Raw genomic sequence first — 23,264 nt, 5'->3', positions numbered from 1 at the left:
TGACCCTTTTAAGTGGAGATGTTGGGGATTGTACCTACATGCAAAGCAGATCTACCATGGAGGCAAGGCCTGGAGGCTTACCACCTCCTGTTCCTACTGGCTCTCCCTCATTCTTGCCTGGTTTTGCAGCAGGAGAAAAGAGAGAGAAGGTTGAAGTTGCAGACATGGCAATGCCGCTTCCAGTACACAGGATGCATCCAGTACACAGGATGCTCTAGGAATTTCCCCAACCCCTTTACCAGAGAAATTGGGGAGATTCCTAGAGCAGTAGGGGAGATGTCATTTCTGAGTAATCATCCAGAAGTGACATGACCATGTCAGCAACACTCATGACCCTATGTTCTAGCCACCCCCAGCTCCTGGTATATACCACTGTACATGTGTTGTACACACCACACAACCCACAACCTGTCTTATAAATATCAAGGCCTTCTGCACTTCAGAAAAATGATGGTACCTTTTCCCATCGTGAAATGTTGAAAGACATGCTGAAACATTGTTTTTGATAACTTGGATTAGCACACCTAACAACTCAGTTTCACTTAAGTTCCATTTTATCCCAACTGGAGATTTAACTTTTTGTTCCTTCCTGGACTCATATATTTAACCAGAGCTTTATTTATATTTTAACTTTGTATTACAGTAATTTATATTAGGTGCTTTAGAAGTAATACATATGATTATTACTATTATTATGAAATGTACAAACCACCAGGATCACTTAAGCCCCACGGTGCAAACTTTTTCATACCCAAAGCTTTCCTCTGCAGATTAATGTGCCTGTAGAGCATTGAACAAACTGTCTTGCACAAGGGCCAGTTCATAGAGGCAGATCAGATGGTGAAAGCTTCTCCTAGACTGTTACGTCATGCTACACATAGTGAAACTGAGGCTAATAATACTTTAGTCACATAATGAAAAGACAGGACTCACTGGAAAAGACAATAATGCTAAGAAGAGTGGAAGGCAGTAGGAAAAGAGGAAGACCCCAAATGAGATGGCTTGAGTCAGTAAAGGAACCAGTATGCTAGATCTGGATACAAAAGAGAGGCAATCCAATCGAACAAGCTAGTAATGTAAATAGTCTGAATTCAAGGGAAATAGAGACACTTAAAGCTGTAGTGTAACCTCATTCAGAAATAAAGGAACTTCAATGTCAGTTCCAGTCAATTAAAAAAAAATCTATTAAACAACTTAATTTGATATGCATTCAAGTACCCTTACATACATACTTCTAAAGACTGTATACATAAGTGTCCTCCCCCAGCGTACTTAGTGCATAATTTCTGAAGATAAGTCCTTGTTGATTCCAATAGAACACTGGAGAAGTTGGATGGAAGAAAACACTGTTCAGAAAAGTGGTTCTTCTTCCCTCCGCCCGTGTGCGGCACAGGGGTATGTTGATTCTTACAGAGTTGTTTCTTTGTCCTTCTGTTCTGCAGGTGGAATTCAAACAATAGAACGGGGAAACCCCAGGGGGTCTCCCCGGCCCTACAAGCAGCCGGCAATTGTCAATAGGCTTGTTTCATGAATATTTCACTTCCTCAGGGGCCGGCAAACCATCCACCCTCAAATTAAAAATCTATAAGAAATTAATAAAACAGTGTTTAGTCTCTTCTGAACAATATAGAAAAACATAATTGAATTTCCTTTGGAGCTTACACCAAGCGTACGCAATATTTCACGCAATTTCAGCCAAGTTTTTTACGTGCAAGCTCAGGAAGAAGAGACCAACCTGTTCTATGTCTCAAACCTATGATTTTTTCTGTGTATGCAGCTGGGACTGTTTTGTTCTACAGTCAGGCACTTGGCCAGGCAACACTCTTTCCCTACCTGCTGCTTGTAATGTGAGGGAAATGCTGTCTGTCTTGGTTATACCGATTGTATGTAAACTGGAAGACGGAACATCAGCCGGATGCAACAAATCATGCCAGTTCTGCACAAATGGCTAATCTGATATCATCAGCACAAGAAAACGTGTTTGCAAATCCACCTCCAGCCACTGCACATTGCTCAGCTCTTGTGCATATGTGGTACACATCTAGCTTCTCTCTGGATAATAGATCGAGTGCCTAGGATCATCTCATCATAGGGTTTTCAAGGTAAGAGATTAAAGTTGACAATGAGGAAATTGAAATTGTTCAAGACTTTCTATTCCTTGGCTCAATCATCAACCAAAAGGGAGATTGTAATGAAGAAATCAGAAGAAGATTGAGACTTGGAACAGCAGCTGTGAGGGAGCTAGAGAAGATCCTTAAAGATAAAGCTGTCTCTCTGGGAACCAAGATCAAGATAATCCAAACTATGGTATTCCCCATTACTATGTATAGATGGGAAAGGTGGACAGTGAAGAAAGCTAGCAGGAAGAAAATGAATTCATTTGAAATGTGGTGCTGGAGGAGAGTTTTGCAGATTCCATGGACAGCCGAAAAGACAATTAAGTGGGTACTAGATCAAATCAAGCTGGAATTCTCCCTAGATGCTAAAATAACAAAACTGAGGGTATTGTACTTTGGTCACATCATGAGAAGACAAGACTCTCTGGAACAGTCAATAATGCAAGGAACAGTAGAAGGCAATAGGAAATGAGGAAGACCTAAAACAAGATGGCTTTACTCAATAAAGGAAGCCACATCCTCCAGTTTGCAGGATCTGAGCAAGTCTGTTAAAGATAGGATGTTTTGGAGGTCTTTCCTTCATAGGGTCGCCATAGGTTGGAGATGACTTGATGGCACATAACACACTCATGCCTAGGATCATGGTAGGGAAATGCTGATCAATGTGTAAGAGGTTGGGGGGGGGGGTGCAATCAGTGAGTGCAATCCTGCTTCCCTTTCAGCCACAGAATATCCACCAATTAGATGTGGCCGTATGTATACAGTGGTATTTACCAGTCTTAGAATTTAATGAGTAAATTTGGGCAAAGCTCACTTCTGTATACACGTATCTAAAACCATTCATATTTTAGTATTCAAGAAATAAGCATTATTGATTCTTCTACTGGCATTTTCAGTTCCTATCTGTATGTGGCGTTCCTTCCCAATCCCCTCCATATTTTCCATTCATTGGTTTGCAATGAGTGTGTTTTTGTGTTAATTTGTAAGGCATATGCTATGGTTCTCTCTCTCCCCCTGCATTATGCTAATTATTACTGCTACTAAGAATATTCTTGTTGCTACATATAAAGGCATTCCTCCTAGTAGTGGCTGTAATCATAACAATCTCATAATTGATTAGGGAGCTAGCTAGACAAATTCATAAACTAAAGTGTTAGAGCCCTCTGGTGATCATAATAGACTCCCATCATTAAACTGCCTTTAAATTACTGGTAAGGGATGCCAATAGCACCTCCTAGTGTTTTATCATAGAATGGCAGTTTGTTTGAAATATGCCAACCTGCAGGTGGGGGGGGGGGGCTGAAGATCTTCCAGAATTGCAACATCTCCAGATCACAGAGATCAGTTCTCCTAGAAGAAATGGCAGCTTCAGAGGGTGGACTCTGACATCAATCCCTGCTGAGCAACTTCACCTCCCAAGCCCTGTCCCCTGGGGTCCACCACCCAAATCTCCAGGAATTTCACAACCCAGAGTTAGTAGCCCAAGGAATATGCCCAATTCATATTTTTAAATAACTAAAAATAAAAGTATAGGAGGAACCATGAGTCCTGCTTCAGCTGTACCTTATAACTAGTGTTAATCTACTCTCCATAACAACGTTGTATAAGCTTCCATGCCAAGTTAAATAAAGATATTTTCTTTTGCTGTTTTTACTGATCAAGTGGCCTTCAATAGGGATGTCTCAGTTTTATTGCTGCTAGTTGCATGTATTGCCTGATGTCAAAACTACTAATGATATGGAGGGGGAAAGTTTCAGCAAAATTCAAAGTGCTGATGCTTATCTTTAAGAAGGCCCTAAATGGCCTGGGACCACCAGAGTACTTGAAGGATCACCTCCTCTGATACTGCCCAGCCCACCAGTTAGGATCATCTTCTTATACCCTGTCCTCTGTTCCCCCCACCTTCAGAGATGAGGCAAGTGGCAACTAGAAACAGGGCTTTTTCTGTGGTAGCACCTTGCCTTTGGAATTCCCTCCCTCTTAGGGCTTGTCTGGCAGTTACTTTACTGTCTTTCAGATGCCAGGCCAAAACATTTCTTGTTACCTAGACTTTGAAATGAAGGTTTCTGTTTGTAAAATCTGTTTTTATGAACTCCATCTAACCTGAGGGCTGTTTCATAGGTATCATTTTAAGCTGCTGAATATTGATTCATATTGCTTTTCTGACCTTGGTGTTTTCTTGGTTCATTTCATGGCTGTTTTTTTTCCATTATCAAATTTTTATTTAGTTATGCTTAATAAACAGTTTCTTTTAAAATTGTAACTATTTTAAAAAGTTATTCTTTTAAATGTTATTATACTTTGATATCAAATAAATTTTCTGTTACATATATTTATGATGGTTTTCATACCATGATAACAATAAGTTTTCTTAGAAGTGAGTGTTTTATCTTTAGATTTCAAATAAAGATTAGTATACTTAAATGATATCCTAAAACCTGCCATTACTATTGAGAATTCTTTATACAAACATAAATGATTGTATTACTTTTTTTTATAACAATCAGATTATTGTTAAAGATAAAATTTAAAATAGATTCTTTTGTAGTAATGATTAAATAGGTATTATTATTAAGTCAAACCTTTTGTGGATCGATTACAGTTAGTAATTAAAAAAGAAAAAACAACAGTGATTTTGTAACCATTATTATACCCCTTATAAACTTTGCTAGAATAACCCCCCTTCCCTTCCCCCCTCCCTCTCTTAACTCCATCCCCTCTTACTTTCTGATTAATATACTATAAACTAGATTAAATTGAGTTGCATACTAAACAGTTCTATACAGCCCAAGAGTAACACCCTATAGACTATTTGGTATTTCTTATACCAACTTGAAGAACTGTAGAAATAACTGGAGGCCCTAACTGAGCTTCTTCCCCTGTCCCCCACATTTCTCTATTCTTGTACCAGATTGATACATTATACAGTCATAACATTTTACAGGTTATTTTACTTTACTCTCAACTTGGGTTTTAACATTTCCTTTTTTTCTTTGCTTGTTAGATACGTCTTGCTCAGGGCCGGTGCCACCACTGATGTGGTGAGGCAGGTGCTGTGGGGCTGGAGGGGGCTCTGGAGGGGGTGCTGGGGGTGGAGGCATGCGCCACGGAGCTGGTGTGGCTGGCCTGCAGCTGCTGCAGCCAGCTAGCCCCACGCTGCCACCGCCGCCGTCACTGCCGCCACATGCCCCCCGGCTGGGCGCAGCAGCTGCAGGCCAGGCACGGCAGGCAGCCGGGGCGGCATGTGGAGTGCGGGCAGCCTCCGCATGCCGCCCCGCCCACCCCCTGGCCAATGGGCCTGGCTTTGCTACGTGATGACGTCACGCAGTCTGGGTGCGTGCACGTGTGCACTGTGTGCGCGCGCACGAGGGTGGTGGCCGCGGGTGCCAGAAACCCTGGCACTGGCGGTGGTCTCACTGGGGTCTTGCCTTCCTTGTAAGGTGATAAGGGAATGGGCATTTTTCTTTCCTGTGAGATTCTGACGCAGATATGAAAAATCAGCAGTGGCTGAACATAGCCTAACTCAAACAGGACACAGTATCCTATTCCAGGACACTAAAATACTTGACAACACTTCCAACTACTTTGTCAGATTGCACAGGAAAGCCATTGAAATTAATAAGCATAAACACAATTTCAATAGGAAAGAAGAGACTTTAAGAATGAATATAGCATGGCTTCCAGCCCTGCAAAACACCAGGCTAACGAAATACTCCACATCCCACAATAGCCCTGCAGAGAAGATTAGCATAGCAAGCACCAATCCATATGCAAAAGAACCTCCTCAGGATACAGTGAAGCCTCCCTCCATTAGCATTCCACACCCTGGGAAACTCCTACAGGATGACTCAGCCCAAACCCACTTTCCTGAGTAGATATAAATTACCTGCCAACATCTTCTCCACACTGTGACACTGAGAGATCTCTGTCTTTTGGTGCTACACCTCTGAAGATGCCAGCCACAGCTGCTGGCGAAACGTCAGGAACTACAATGCCAAGACCACGGCTATACAGCCCAGAAAATCCACAACAACCAGAATAAATGCTATTTCCCCCTCTTAAATACCAATAGTGTCTAGTTCTAAAGTTGAATTCCTTCACTCTATGAAATACAGAAAAGTGATATCAATAAGGTTATCTAAGCATAAACAAGTAGCTTATAATAATCCTGAGATGGTATGAGTTTTTAAATATTCTTTTGTTGAGATTTCTAAAACTGGAGTCCATTGTTCTATAAGATGTGATTTATAATATGGCACTTTGGATTGTTTAATTTCATCTGATAGTTTCTCCATGATGAACTGGTCCCAAATATGGGTAAACCATTTTGAAATTGTTGGTGTTCGTTTGTCCTTCCACAAAGAGGCTGTAACGGATTTAGCCGCTGACAGGAGATTTGCTATGAAAATTTTCCTTACAGTTGGAATACAGTCATCCTGCCAGATGTTTAAAAGAGTGATCTCCGGTTTTAGTGGAATTGAATAGCTTAACATCATTTCAATACATTTAGTTACATGAAACCAAAATTCTAGTTGTTATTTCTCACTGGCCTGTGTGCCTATGCTACAGCTCAAGTATCTGCTGTATGCTCAACAGTGAACTACCAACTAAGCTACAGGTAGTGAAAGTATTATCTAGTCAGCTAGCTTTGTTCTTTTTAATGCTACATGATCTGCTGAGACTGAACTGGATTTTTAACAACTTTTTAATTTGTTAATTAATAAAGATTTCTATATTTTTAAATGGTAGTGGTGATTTTTTAGTAAGACCACCTTGGAACACAGGAAAGGTTTTCTGGCAGCTTTACCAGGTTTAGAGAAAGGCTGATTGGGTTCCAGGCATTCGGACCAGGACGGCCCCTTGTCCCCAGACAGTTTATGCTCAGCAAGGTGATAAAGTTGTCACAGGGACTCAAACAAAATCACCTCCACCTTCTTCTTCTGCCACTGCTTGTACCAGTAGCAGTTCTCTTGACAGAAGAGGGAGTAGGATGGCAATTCCATCCAACTCCCGTCTTTACTTCACCTTCCCCCATACCTCAAGGAATTCCCCAAATCAGTTTTTGGGATGTCAAGACGGGATGTTGAAGGAAGAGGAAGATAGGAAAAACTTGCATTTGTGTCACTGCACACGCAGTTTGTAGGATTTAAAAAAAAAAGTTTCTCATAACAAATTCAAATAAGCCCAGTCAGCATTTGAAATGAACAGGGCACTTGATACATAGTTAACAACAGAATTCTAAGCCTCTAATAGTTTTCTCTGAATTACAGCTAATTTGGGACTTCTGCTTAATTATGAAATGGCAAACTTTCACACATATTCAGCATTCTATTCATACATATTAGCGATTCGGTTTCTCCTTCCATCACATGTTTTTGATAACTTTTTACTTCCATAAATGTTGAGGGGTTGAGTTGTCCAAGTATACTCTGCTTTGGGGATGTTAGATACTTAGAGATATTGGTTGTTTCCACATGCTGTTAAAGTGATGGCCCGCTCACTGGACTCTGACATTGTTTTTTTGAACTCACTCCATACGTCTCCCATTTCAAAGCGGATGCAGGCAGTTTGGCTTCTGTTTCTTTAGTGTCTTTTCTGAGAACGGAATTTCCCACACTTTCCTGTGCCAGCTAAAAGACGCTGGAAAAACGGAAGCCAAACTGCCTGCTTCCGCTTTGAAATCCGAGACGTGTGGAGTGAGTGGGGAAAAAAGCCAGAGTTCAGTGAGTGGGCCGTCTCTTCAACAGCGTGTGGAAACGGCCATTGATAAAGGGTTTCATACCCATAGCATCAACTATCACATTAAATAGTAATATTCTTTCAACTTAAAAAAAGACGTTGGCAATACATAATACCAGTAGCTGCCTTTACTCACTAACAGTGCAATCCTAAATAGAGTTACACCCTTCTGTTGAAATCAATGGGTTTAGAAGATGTAATTGTCATAGCAATTGTAATAGTTTAACAGCTCTCATCATAAATGATTGAAGCAATAGAAGTTGAGTTATTTTATTCCTATATTAATCTCATACTTCCTATTATTTTTTGCAAGTTATATTTGTTTACTGATACATACGAGTCCTAGCTTGTTCTGCAGATTAAATACAATCCACCATCTCCAGCCATCGTAACAACAAAACTGATAAGCAAGCAACAAAAGTATTAGTTTGTTTACAATATTGCATTTCGCCTCACTTTCAGTGGCAAAAAAACCTTCTAAGGAGGCTTCCAGCAATTTAAAATTAATACAAATATCAATTCATACTTCAAATATAACTTTAATGAGCTCAGGTGTAGGCAACGTGAAGGGGCACCTGGCTGATAACTTGTCTACATCTGGGTTTTCTGTTGCTGGGGAAAGAGAGAGCCTCTGCTGGTGGAGACGAACCAGCCAAGTACTACCTGGTCCTGATGCTGCCCTCTGGGTTCCTGTGAGAAGCAGGGCTCACCTCAACAGTTAGATCCACGCGGTAGGCTTGGGGCAGAGAAGGGACCTTTTCCTGATTAACGCCGTTGTCAATTGGTTTAGGGTATAACGCTTGCTTAGGACTACACCGCACATTATCCTGATTTAAAATAACAATTCCTTTCTTCCCTTGCCCCATTCCCACACCAAGAGAGTATGAAAAGCCATAAGAAAGTGCATTAGCACGTATATTCTGGTGACATTCACTTTGCCTGATTTAATGAACACTGTCCTTTACATAACAAGTCTTTTTTTTCTAGAAGGTTACACCCCTCAAAAATATTTGTGACTGTCTTATAATGAGGATCGCAGGTTCTCTGTAGAAGGGTTCCCCCCCTTCCTTCAGCTGCAGAACAAAACACACTGCATTACAGGGAGTAATTAGAGCTTTTGCTGAAGATCATTTGTGGATCACGGAGGAGAGAGATGGGAGAAACAAAGATCTTTGTATGTATTTCAAAGCCTATAATTTTAATCAAGATATGACGGAGATTTTCTAGTATGTCATCTTGAAACAGAATTAGATATGGATCCCTGAAATACATAGCTCAGAATGATATGATGGGATCATATAGGAATTGTCTGTGTTAGGTAAGGTGCCACTGGACTCATATCCTGCTTGTCTGTTTGCTAATGCTCTTTGTGGTCAATCACTCAGTTCTGAACCATTCCTAGGCCTTAGAAGGGCTCTCTGCCCTCCCCTAGCCGGAAGCCCATTGATTCCTTGGCCTAACCACTTCCAGGATCAGGTCAGGTATCAGCCCGACTATAGCTTTGCTTTTCCTCTCTTTTCTAGAACATCCTGCAGAGCAGATGGACTTTTTGGCTGACGCTTGGCTTGTTCTTAACATAGTCTGGGTCTCCTGGGAGTGGACTCTCTACTTCTGAAGGTGTACTGTAATCCAAAGATCTCTGCCTTTCAGTATTTGCATTTCAGCTCCCTGTGCTTAGCTATGTAAGAAATAATAGCCTCTTTCAACAGAACAATTTCAGGTGGCCCCTGACATTGCACAGAAACAGTGCAGAAAAGGTAAAGGAGTTGTTAAAGAGTCTGTATGTTTTCCCTATTCAATTTTAAAAATCTAAACTGTAAATCGGCACAACTGTTCATGCTCTTTCCTCTGTACCTTTGCTGGGTCAATTCTGACTTTCGGAGACCCTATGAATGAAAGGCCTCCAAAATGTTCTATCATTAACAGCCTTGCTCAGATCTTGCAAACCGGTGGACATGGCTTTATCTCATTTTGGATCTTCCTCTTTTCCTACTGCCTTCCACCTATCCTAGCATTATTTTCTTTTCCAGTGAGTCTTGTCTTCTCATGATGTGACCAAAGTACGATAGCCTCAGTTTTGTCATTTTAGCTTCTAGGGTGAATTCAGGCTTGATTTGATCTAGAACCCATTTATGGGTACCCATAGAACTCTCCTCCAGCATCACATTTCCAATGAATCAATTTTCTTTCTCTCAGTTTTCTTCGCTAACTTTCATATCCATACATAGTAATGTGGAATACCACAGTGTGGATTATCTTGATCTCGGTCTCCTAGAGGAGGAATATAATGCAGTATCTGGGTTTCAGTTCAAAACCCTTTTAAATATCTTCCCAAGTGGCAGCAAACTCATTGGGGTTCCCACCCCTGTGATGGCTTAAGGCTGCTGCCCATCCTGTCAACCTATGTATTCGCTAAGATAAGGAGTTTTAATTCTTTGGCCTCACTTTCACACTGCTGTACAAAATACATACATGTTGAGCGATGGCATCTCCACCCCCCATTTTGCTCCCATTGCCACGTTGACCCTGCAAGGGCCCAGATTGCAGGGAAGGTGGTTGCCTGCCCTCATGAGTACAGTGGTTAAGTCTGCCATATATGTACTTTTTGTATTCTGAATTTCTACCTTATATGCTGGTAATTGGTGGGGGTGGGGAGATATGACTATAAATAACTAGCAGATTGTTTTCCTGATAGAATGAATAACTTAATCCTCCTAACACACAACCACAAGCTAAATTTCAGGCTAATAGATATTAAAATATAAGTATAGAATTTTGAACATCACCCATATAAAATAATGGCCATTTATATACAAGATCTTGCTAAGCAGCCAGGCCAACTACTATATCATTCTCCAAATTTCCCCTTCTGCTGAGATCTAATGTTCAGTAGTTGTTCATTAAATTCTGACAATTGCAAAGACATCAGAAATAATATGCAGGAACACTTCTGATTCAGTTTTGCTGCCTCTAATAGCTTTTCTGAAGATCAGGTCTCATTTCTGGTAATGAAGTCGTCTTACATAAAAGCCTGATTGATCGGAGCTGAAGGTAGGCTGGAGGGGGGTGGGGAATGTTTGTCAGAACTTGACATCAGCAGTGAGAAAGAAAGTATTTTTGTTTAAAACAGTGGGAGGTCCTAAATGCCAGCAAGGAAGCTGGAAGAAGATTAAGCAGGGAAGAAATTATTACAGGAAACTTTTTTTTACATTATTATCCACCTATTATCCAATCTATCATTTCAGCAGTCATACCAACTGCAATCATAGGTTGAAGCAAAAGTCAGAGCTTGGAATCTGATTCAGGTGGAACTGGATTGACCTCGAGGTCTAAGCGTAGGGTATGTACAACTGTGTACGCTGAAGTCTTCTAGAAAGCTTGCATTAGTAGCCTGTATCCAGTCACTATGTCCAGCAACACTTGAAGCCTTCTTTGAGCCTAAGGACCCTTGCCCCAACATTAAGTGGCTCTTCCGCCAACAGAAGAGCCACTTAAAGTTGGAGGAGCAGTCCTTAGACTCAAGGAAATCTTCAAATGTGGCTTAATGACAATAACAACAACAACAGTAACAATAACAATAATAGATTTATATACACCCTTCAGGATGACTTAATATCCACTCAGAGTGGATTACAAAATGTGTTATTATTATCCCCACAACAATCACCCTGTGAGGTGGGTGGGGCTGAGAGAGCTCTGAAAGAGCTGTGACTGACTCAAGGTCACCCAGCTGACTCCAAGCAGAGGAGTGGGGAATCAAACTCAGTTCTCCAGATTAGACTCTTAACCACTACACCAAACTGGATCTCTAACTGGCTCTCAAACTGGCTTAGTCAAGTGGTAGCATTACAGACTAGTTTCTTGAATACCTGAATCAAAGCCATTGTATTATTTAATCAATCTGATAACTGTTTCCATTAGCTTTAATAAGAAACACATGCCTAGGTTTAATTCCCATGCAAGGAATGACAGTGTGAAAAGTTGTGCTCCTCAGCTAGGAATCTTCCCAGTCAGATTAGAGAAAGTGCCCCTTTTTGAGAAGCAGCTAAAACACTCTTCCTAACACAGCAGCCTCAGGGGTGCATGACAACACCTTACAAGGTGGTTTTTCTTCCTTTCTTGGGAAAGAGGGAAAGGTTGGTATGGCTTGGCAGGGAATTCCCCACCCCCAACCTCCTGCTCTCAAGAAACTGAGGAACAGGAGTAAAAATGCCCTCCACCATGATATTTGAGGAATTTCCCCTAGTCTCAAAGGTATTTACTATAGACGGTAGGGGAAGTTCCTACAGTTTCACTAGGAAGTGACATTACAGCCTCCCCAAACTCCATCTTCTCGAGGCACTGCCCTTCACCCAGTCTCCTAAGATTTGCCTAGGCGATGTCAGGAACCCTAGTGGTTAGGAAAGGAAAACCTAACCATGAATGCTTGTGCTGGTGCTTTTATATTTTTCCCAGCCTGTCCGTGACATCCGATGTTAGCCAGACCGTGAAAAATGATGAAAGCACTGGAGTGTGGCATAGGATAGGGCAGGAGTTTGCTCCCTTGGCTTATGTGCTCCATTGCTGGTCTGTCTCTCAAGATGTCTCTCAGAGGACTCTGTGTTCTGCTGATCAACATCTGTTGGTTATCCCCGGCCCAAAGGATGTTTGCCTGCCCTTGACCAGAGCAAGAGCTTTTTCAATTCTGGCACCGGCTTGGTGGAATGCTCTCCCAGCTGAGCCCTGAGCCCTGCAGGATTTATTGCAGTTCCGCCAAGGCTGTAAATCAGAGATGTTCTGCCAGGCCTATGGCTGAGACAGTGGTGATTGTCCTACTGGCCCTTCTTGCTGTGCCTCTGCTGCTTTGGCAGATCTCTATTCATTTATCTGCACTGTCTGGTTTCTACAGAGTTCTTATTCGATTGTTTGCCAGATGCCATACATAGTACTGCTTAATGGGTATTTTATATTTTTATATTTATAGATCACTGTTTTTACTGTGATTGTATATTTTTGTATGTTATTTACTGCTGTTGTAACCTGCCCTGAGCCTGTTTGCGGGGAGGGTGGGCTAAATATCAGAATAAACAGACAAATAAATGAAATAGATCCCCTCACCCTGCTTTCACCACACATGAAGAAACTCGTTTTTCAACGCTACTGGAGCAAAACGCAACTTGGAAAAGGGAACTATGACTCAGTGGTAAAGCATCTGATTGGCATGCAGAAGGCCCCCACATCCAACCCCCAGCATCTCTGTTTTAATGGAACAGATGGTGAGTAATATGAGAGACCTCTGTCTGAGACCTTGGAGAGTGGCTGCCAGTCAGAATGGACAGTGCCGACCTTGAAGGACAAATGGTCGGGCTCAGTATAAGGCAACTTGGTAAGTTCCCGTGCAGAGGGAAGATTTATAATGGCACACTTCCACATGAAGTTAAAGAAATATGGAGAATGAGATATCTAACCCTTATCCCAATAGTGTGCATAATGGAGAACTTACTCCATCACAGATCTCTTGTCCTGTTTGGCCCTGGGGTTTTTTTGTTTTTGTTTTTGCAGGGGAGGGAGAATTTAACCTATGTACTTGCAGTAACACCTGTTATCTTTCTCCCCTACAGGCCCACCTGGGCCAGAGTATACAGTGTGCATGTTGCCTCCTCTCTCTCTCTTGCCATCAGTGCCTGCCTTCTGGTGCAAGTAAGCAATAAAGTTGCCTCTCTACCCTGCCAGTCTATTGTGAGTGGGTGGGTGAAGGGCAGGGTTGCCAGGTCTCCGTAGGCTCCCTGTGGGGGGGGGGGGTGGTACTTACTGGAGGCAAGTTCTTCTTCTGGCCTGAGTGCAACATCACTTCCTGAAGTGACATCATCCTGCTGGCTAGGCTCAATGACATTGCTTCCAGAAGTGCCATGATTGCACTGGCTGAAATTGGCCCTGTGCAAAGCTCAAGAGCAATCCTGCAACCAGCATGGTGATGTCCACTTCCAGAAGTGACATCGTTACACCCAGCCAGGAGCATGCACACCGCACATTTGCAAGAGTTGCCTGCTGGTGGCTTGCCACCACCCGCTGATCGCTAGTAATTGGCAGTCAGAGGGGAAAACCTCTGACTGCCCGCCACTGGCAGCACATGGGAACCCTTCAAGTGGCCCTGATATGAGGATACTGGAACCATGAACAGACAAGACAGATCTTCCTTCACACCTGAACAATGCCCCAGGTTTGCAGAAAAGTCTGAAATCTAATCTAATCTAATCTAATCTAATCTAATCTAATCTAATCTATGATATGATATGATATGATATGATATGATATGATATGATATGATATGATATGATATGTAATATATATTGATACAGATGGAAGTGAAATACTCCCCACAAGTCCTTGCAGATTCCCTACCATGCCACCGAGCCTGACTCAGCTGTCACCATGCAACTGGGCCATAGGGGAGAGGCTGTTGGAGAGTAGGAAAACAGATGAAGACAGAGGGCAGGTGGGAAGAAGGAAGCCAAAAAAAGGGGAGATGCTATGGGACCAGGGAAAGGAAATCTGAGATGGTGGGGAAGGGGGAAATGAGATGCCCCTCGCAAGGTCCCCACTTGTTTATGACTATTTTTGAAACCACCAAGCTTAAGAATCAATAATAAAACCAATACACTTATCATGACTCTACAACTATTACACTTATGTACTCACAGATAAATTCTACTTTCGATTAAGCAAAAAAGGATCTCTTTACCTCACAGCTACTCCCGCACTTTGACCATCCTATCATACTACCATCTATAACAAAGCCTTCCAATAATATAGGACAAAGAATAGATTCTAAAGCAAAACCCTTTGGTGCCAGTGAAAACCACTTTGGAACTCTGAGGAAGTCAGGGAGGCAGCAATATATAGACTGCACAGGGGGACAAACTGCCACGAGCAGTGTTAGTAGTGGGATTCAAACCCCAACTACCATCTATTAAAAAGTTTTCCTATAATACCAGTTAAACAGGTCTAAAACCTTTGGTGGCAGCGAGAACCTTTTGAGGGAGTCAGGGAGGCAGCAATATATAGGTCGCACAAAGGTATAAGCCTGGATAAAGTCAGAAACACCTGAAGCTCTGTGTGTGTGGAAATAAAAAGAGTGTTGGTTGTGAGACCAGGGCCTTCATGAGGTAAACGTTTACAGTAATGTAAAGAGGAGCTGTAATAAAGGTCCAAAGGCAAAGTTAAACACAGTCAAGATGGGTAGCCATGTTAGTCTGTCTGTAGAAGTAGAAAAGAGCAAGAGTCCAGTAGCACCTATAAGACTAACAAAATTTGTGGTAGGGTATGAGCTTTCATAGTAACAGCCCACTTCTTCAGCCTTACTTCTTCAGATACAGTACTTACTTCTTCAGATACAGATACAGTACTGTATCTGAAGAAGTGATCTGTGACTCACAAAAGCTCATACCTTACTACGAATTTTGTTAGTCTTATAGGTGCTACTGGACTCATGCTCTTTTCTACTTAACCAGAATCATTACACTATAGAAAACATATTAAAGAGGTGTTAATTTGGCAGGTTTCTGAGCAGTCATGAAGGCTGGAAATGATTCTATTAATTCGTAGATTTAGAGCATTAATGATATTAATGGGCTTTCGCTGGATCTTGATTAGTGATGTTCCAACTGTGCATCCCTAATCTCAGGCCAAAGAAGAAATTTCTCCAATTAAGACTATCTAGCTATTAGCGCTGTAAGTTACCTTTTAGCTGCTTGTTTATTCTGTGCCTATGGTACATTTGGACTGAGCAGGCCATTTTTTGTGGATGAGTAGTGGATGAAACATTTTGCCCCTTACAGCACTAGGGTTGGTAAATGAGAAGTTGGGTTTCTGCGCTTACAGCTTCTACTATGACTGCTGCCCTTTTTTCAGTTTGATCATTTGTGTTACCTATGCCTGGAGTTCTTACTATTTTGCTTGTTATTTCCTTTCTACCCTGTTTACCTTGCTTTGACAGAAGTATCACTTGCTTTGCTATATTGTTTCAGGGCAAAGCCCTAGCATTCAGAACCAGAGAAGTTAGCCGTGTTAGTCTGTAGTAGCAAAATAGTAAAGAGCCCAGTAGGACCTTTAAGACTAACCAACTTTATTGTAGCATAAGCTTTTGAGAGCCACAGCTCTCTTTGTCAGATGCATCTGACGGTTGGAAGGAACTCTCGTTTACCTAGAGCTGGGGCTGTTTTTTCAGCAGGTTTTAAATGCTCTTATTAATGTTTCATGTTCATAGCGATGGTTGAACTTGGGAAGATAAAATTTCATGAATATTTCGCTTCTGGAAGTGACGTCACCATGCCGGCCACGCAAGCACTCCTGTACTCCACATGGGGCCGATTCAGCCCATTTGGGACCCAAATCAGCCCCAAACAAAGTGTGGGAATGCTCCCATGGGCGGCACAATGATGTCACTTCTGGAAGTGATTGCCGCACCAGTTGGGAGAACGTGCACAGCGTGCACTCCTGAAGTGCCTGCCAGTGGTGGGCAATCTCTGGGAGCTTGCCCCCTTCTGCTGATGGCTGGGTGATAGGCGGATGAGGGGGCAAATCCCCAGGAGTTTGCCTGCCACTGGCTGGCACCTGGGAACCCTAGGCTGAGGGGATCCCAACAGGTTCAGGCGGCGCAGGTCAGGCTGGGCCCCATCGCTTGGCTCTGCTCTGTTCCCCAGCTAGAGAGCCAGTGGCAGTTGGAGGCACTCTTTGGTTCCGCCCCTGGGGCCAAGTCAGTCACAGCCGGGAAGGGAGGAGAGAACCTGAACGAGGCTCCATCCCTGCTCCATCCTTATAGGGCTCACCTGCAGGCACCGGCTGAGTGGGAGGGCAGGACTGCCTGACAGGTAGTGCCTGTGAGCTACAGCTGAGAAGCTGTAAGCGGAGGAATCACAATCTGTGAGCAATTGCTCAGTTGCTCACATTAGCGGGAACACTGAACAACAGCTGACTACAAAACTGGGCAGGGTAGTGAGGTAAAAATTGAAATATTGTCAGATGGGGAAACTTGAGGGAGACTCATTATTTGATATTGTAAAATAGTTGATTGTCTAAATTGTATTTTTTCATAGTGATCCTAATATTAGCCCCATTCCATATTTCAGCACCATGTCACACGCGTGTATGCTAGTCAAATGCTATTCATTCCCATGACCTGCATACATTACCAGCTTTGTGTTTATATTGAGTGGTTAGGTTTCCCCAGCCAAATGCCATCAGGAATTCCATAACTAGTCATTGCACAACAACAATAATAACATCAGAATTTTTGCAATGGGCATGGTGGCTTAGCTTGTGCTTACAAGGAGATAAACTCATGACAAAAACCCGACTTTTTTGTTATAGTAATTCATAACCATATTTGTTCTGGAACACAAGAGCCAGTCAGTCACTACATACTTTAACAATATGCCTTGACTTTTCCCCTTCCTTAGGAGACAATTAGTGCTCATTTTATAAAGATTGCCTTCAGGACAGGGACGGAATTTTAACTCAAGAAGAAGGAAGGCTCCACAAATGGTATGGGGCCATGGCTGTCTACCAGACTAGTACATTACAAGTAGGAACCTGCAAAGACTTTCAGGGGAAATTTTCCCTCCCTTACTATTTCTTCTTTCCCTTCCCTGACAGCCCCTATAACTTCTCCTCTTTCCCTGCTTCCTTCTCTTCTTCTCACCCAACACTCAACCTTCATTTATCTGCCTCAGCCTCATCTTTCCCTCCCCCTGGCAGCCTCTCCTTGATAAAACTGTGAGGTTCCAGCTGCTGGGCTGGGTTGGGCCCAGGAGGGAATCTGATAGGATTTGCAGGGGATACATCACTTCCCCCTGAATCCCTCTCCCCACACTATTTCATCTTTTCCTCCTCCTGGCAACCACCATATCCTCACCTTTCCATGTTTTATTTTCTCCTTCCCACCCACATTTTATCTGCCTTTCCCATCTCCAGCTATATTTATTATTTATTTACTTTGTTGACACTCCAACTTTCTCTACAATGGAGATTCAAAGCAGCTTACAGCATTCTCCTCTCCTCTATTTTATCCTCACAACTCTGAGAGGTAGGTGAAGCTGCAAATGTGTAACTGGCCCAATGTCACCCAGTGAGCTTCCACAGCTGAGTGGGGATTCAGTCCTAGGTCTCCTAGATCGTAGTCCAAAACTCTAACCACTAAATCATGTTGGCTTTTTGTTGGGTGGCTGCTGTTGAACAGTTTGCAGGGACGCTTTATTTGAAGGATTTGTGTGTGTTCATTTGACATTCCCTTTTGCCTCTGTCTCTTTAATGTTACTGTCTCGCTGGATTTAGGGTATTATTGTTGTGTGTAAGTTGCGCTGCCCCTTGTGCTGCCATTTAATTGATGTAATTGTGTTAATTACCCAATTTGTGAAATTGTGTTTAAGGGAGCCCTTCCACTGCATGATTCTTGTCCGTTGTACTATGGTATGATTTATGTTCGTTATGTATTGAAGTCGGGAAGAGTATGTATATGCAGCTATATTTGAGTTACCAGCAAATTGGGGACCGGTGAGTAAATGGAGTATTTATGTAGTATGAACATTTTCTATGAATGTTACATAAATTTGAATATGTTATACTTTTGTCCACAGTCCATGATTAATTGTGCCCAGGAAGAAGTATGCTTTATACGAAACGGGAATTGTATAACATGCACGCATAATCCCGTCGGCACATCTGGAACATTTTTCAATTTGGACTGGGGTCACCCATCATCTACGTCGGGACTCTCCATTTGCTTTTTGCACGCTGCTAAATTCCCGTTGTGACATCTTATGGCAATCTTCATTCATATTGAGAAAAAACAATTCATAACAACTTGGACACAAAATTAGTAACTTTCAATGCATTTATTGTATGTTTGGACATAGGAATCAGAAAATCTAATATTTTCAATGCATTTATTGTATGTTTGGACATAGGAATTTGAAAATCTTATTGTATTTATTGTATACCTAGTTATTTGCACTTTGCACTTTGCACCTTTGCACCAAAGATAAAGAATTGTTGGTTTAATATATATTCCCGGAGTTGTTTGTTGCAGTTGAACAGTAGCAAGCAACCAGGCTGAGTGAGCCATACAAGTTAGAGGGTAGCAAGTCGCCCAGTGGTTGCTGACAGACTTGTCTTGTCTTGTCTTGACAGACTTGGCTTGTCTTCAAAGGCCAAAACATCCCTGGAAAGGGCCCTGCCCCCTTCCCCTATCTTTTACTGACGGAAACCAAGATTGGAAGGTTGGCAATACTGTTGTGGTTGCCTAGGAATGGCCACTATGGGCATTAATTCCTTAAAGCTACTGGCACTGTTTCTATTATTTTGGGTTTTTTTACATACACACCCATGTTGTTTTTTGAGATTTCAAATTTTTCTGCAAACCTGGGGCTTTTCTCACATTTGTAGAAATATCTGTATTGTCTGTTCATACCTTCAGTCTCCAGATTTAAGTATTCACAGATGGAGCCATGTTGCAAATTATATATATTGATGCTATATCTGTTTTATGTTAACCTAGCACAAGTGAAAGGTTAAATGAGATCTAAAAAATATTTTGTTTCTTTAGAAACTGTATAATGTGCCCCTCCAAAGACCTTCCAAAACAGTAAAACAAGGCAATTCAAAACAAACAATTAAAAAACCCCAAAGCTATTAAAACAAACCATCAAAAACATGCCGGGTAGATCCAACTATCCTCCAACAAGCTTTCCTCAAGTCCAGCCTAAGGAGCAATCTTCCAGTGTAAGTGGAACAGAAGAGATACTTAAGTTGGAGAATGGCTTCTTAGAGAAGAGGAAGACTTTAAACTCCCTTTCACATTGCCCTCCACCATAAACCTCCCTTCACCAGTTTGGGACTTCACAGGCAGTTAAGTGCAGTCATAATATGCCACCTATCTAACCTCTAGTTATCAGGTAGACAGCCCTGACCCAAATCCACACTGGGTCTTCTTTCTCCTCTTCTGAGAGATTCCACTAGACAGGCAGCCCATTCCCTCAGTTCACTACCCCTCACTCAGTTATTGCCCGGGGCTATTGGGGAAAGGGAACTTTGTGTTTACTTTTCCTATATGTTGCCACCATGTAATTAATTAAGGCTCATTTGTCACGACCAGAGTATTTGAATTTCACGTGTGTATGTTTTATTTCCACTCAGCCAACAACTTCAAGCCAGTCAGGGTTAAACCAGAAACAAGAATACATTTTATTTACAAGATAGAACACTGGAGCGAATGATTTAAAAACATATAGATTTATTATGGTTAGACAGAGAATGATTATAACGTATCAGAACAGGTGTTAACTGTCAGCTATTTCCCTGCTGTTTCTCCTCAGCAGTTTCTAACCCTTCCCTCTTTTTTAACAGCCCTAACAGATCTCTCAACTATCACTAGCCCAGTATTCTGCCAGCTCTCATTGGCTGTTCCCCAGGAGAAATGGAGCTGGCACTGTGACCTGTCTGTCACAGTGAGGTATAAATATTTTAATTAATAAGTAAGGGAACTTTGCTCAGTGAAGTGGTAGGATAGCATAGGATCCACCTCAGCAGAAAACAAAGACTGAGCACCCTAAAATGATATCAGGAGGATAGAATCATATAGCAGCTAAAAAGGATTTTTTAAAAACCCTTAGTTGAAAGCCTGGGTAAAAAGAAATGCTTGGCTTGGTGCCTGAAGGAAAGTAAGGGAGGAACCAAGAAATCCTCAAGAGAAAGGGTATTCCAAAAAATAGATTGGGCCAACATTTTAAAATTGCTGGTCCCCCTTACATTCAAAGCAGGGGAGTGGTGGTTGCTAGGCAGGCAAGAGGCTCTGATCTGGCTTCCTTGCTCATACGTGCTCTGGGGGTCCTGGTTTAAAACCAGAAGCTACGGGGTCTCAGCAGCATTAAAATTGGCCCCCAGCATAGCATTTTCACTATGTTGGGGGCCTATTTCTCCCCGCAGAGGCCCCATAGTTTCTAGTTTTCAACCAGAAGTGTGTCATCAGAGCCTCTGGAGCATGCTGACACTCCATTTCATCCTGTACTGCAGTGGCTCCTGGCCTGCTTCCCCCCTCCCCGTGCTGGCCAATACAGTGGGGACAGGCAGAAAAAGGTAGGGGTGGCATCCCTTCTTTAAAATAATAAGGTAGGCCAGACCTGTTTGGAACTGCATTGAATTCTACACCTGCTTCAGGGAAGCTACCTTTTAAAAAAATTTCTCCTACCATGTATCAGAGTAACAGTGGGCAACGAGGGTTGCTTGTTGGATTAGCACTTTGGGTGGGGCTAGCCATACCATTTGCCCGGCCTCAGTGAGCAAACTCCCATCACTCCTCTCCATTCCCCTCAGGGCTGCCAGGCCTCCCTCTAGGGCAGTGTTTTACTCTACAAACCCATTAAGGCTTTCCCAGTTTAGCAAGGATTCAAGCAGTTTTCTAAAGAATGAGTCTCATTCTGGTCATTAGGTATTTCTTAAAACTTCATTAAGCGCATTCTCTCAAATTCTAGTCTAATAGTAAGCTACTTAATCAAACAGCAAATTGTGTGAAAAAGAGTAACGCATACAAAGCATGTTTCACAATGTATAAAGATCCCTGGTTGGATGTGCAGATAAAGCCAGTGAAACCTGGGCCGATTCCAGACGGCCCTCCCCATCCCGAAACGTCGCGCGTCGTTGCGCGGAAAACGCGAAATATCGCGTTTTCTCGAGTTTTGCGACGTCGCGCAAAACTCACGCGAGAAACGCGATATTTCGCATTTTCCGCACGACGACGCGCAACGTTTCGGGATGGGGAGGGCCGTCTGGAATCGGCCCTGCATTATTAATTCTTTAATGCCTCTACAATATTTGATGCCTGGCTGTGAGTAAACATCGCTCATTAAAATTATTATATTTGAAATTTATGGAGAGAAAGCTTCATTGTTTGGGCCAGAAACCTGCTTCCAAATGCAGAATAACAACAGAATATCCTCCTCCCCTATCCCAAAGGAGTTTTTGTGTGTGTGCAAGAGTCTGTGTTGACCAATGTGTAGTATATTACAGTCCTCTGAATGGCAAACATTTAAAACCTTAAACAAGCGATTAACCATATATTTATAAGATAGAATTTGCTTTCCCAGGGGTATTTTGTGGTTATCAGGTTTGATAACTCTTTGCCATTTGCCTACTGATGGCAGGCAATCCCTTGCCTTCAATTAGAGGAGTAGGAAAAAGTGGAGGGTAAATGGCATTGATGGTGATGCTGTCAATAATTTCCTCTTCCTTCCATGGTCTTTACCACAGAGTTTCAGAGAAATTTGTAGAGTGTTATGCGGAATTGACATTATAGCCTCCTGAAACTCCGTCATCCCTAGGTACTGCCTCAAAAAATCTCCCAGCATTTGCTGGTGCAGGGATTGAGCAATTTTTTCTAGGGGAAATTATCTCTCTAGTATGGAGAGCAGTTGTAATTACAAGAAATTTTGAGGCCCCACTTGGAGGTTCACAACCCTAGTCATTAATCTAGGATTAATGGGAGCTTTCCAGTTACCAGTGCTACCAGCCAACAGGTAGCACCAAGATCCAAGTCAGTAAAAATTGGCCGAATTTGTTTGAATTACCAGGCACAGCCTGGTACTTCCAAGTCCTGCAGGAAATGACATCATTCCCAGTGTGACATGGGAGCATTCCAGAACATGCTCTCGCACAAGGTAAGGCCCTACTACAGCACACAGCTCAAATGCCCCAAACGCCCACTTTCAGCCCTGGCTGGGAGTTTGCACATTCTCAGAAACTAAAGAATAAAAAAACAGTCAGCCACTACTTCCCCCCATGGCATTGTAGCCCGCATGACACTGAGCAAACAAACCCAAAGGACCAGCTCAGAGTGTATTCTAACAAGCCAGATATGTACGCCAACAAGCTTTTATTGTTTCATCAAGCTTTCATCAAGCCACTTAGGTTTAGTGCTAGCTGTAAATTCTTTCTAAAGCATGGTAGCACTGTTTATAATTAAAGATGGGACTTAACAATGGCAAGCCTATAGACAAGCAGTTGTTGTGTGGGAGGATGTTGAAAACAATTATTCACACAGCAGTTCGCACAGCAGCTTCTTCCTGTCCCCCCCTCCCCCCGCCGCCATTGGAACAGAATAAAGCTTTGGTGGGAAGTGCATTCTAAGGGCCCTTTTAAAAATTGTAACGTTAGAGGGCCAAAATATACAAAGCAGGTACCTGACCTAATGCGTCACATCTAGGATCAGTGTAATTCACCTTGAAAGCATTGTGTTCACATGGCTCCGAATGCTGTGAGGGGAGAGGAGGGGTTCTGGCTTCCCTCTTGCTGCCATTTCTGCAAGTGAAAACTGCATTGAAGGGAACCCTGGAGCTGCTCTCCCCCACCCAGCATTTGGAACAACACGATGTTTTCAAG

The sequence above is a fragment of the Eublepharis macularius genome, chromosome 7 (assembly GCF_028583425.1).
Source record: "Eublepharis macularius isolate TG4126 chromosome 7, MPM_Emac_v1.0, whole genome shotgun sequence".
Lineage (NCBI taxonomy): Eukaryota > Metazoa > Chordata > Lepidosauria > Squamata > Eublepharidae > Eublepharis > Eublepharis macularius.
The sequence above is the reverse complement of the archived record's forward strand: the minus strand, read 5'-3'. Positions refer to the sequence as shown.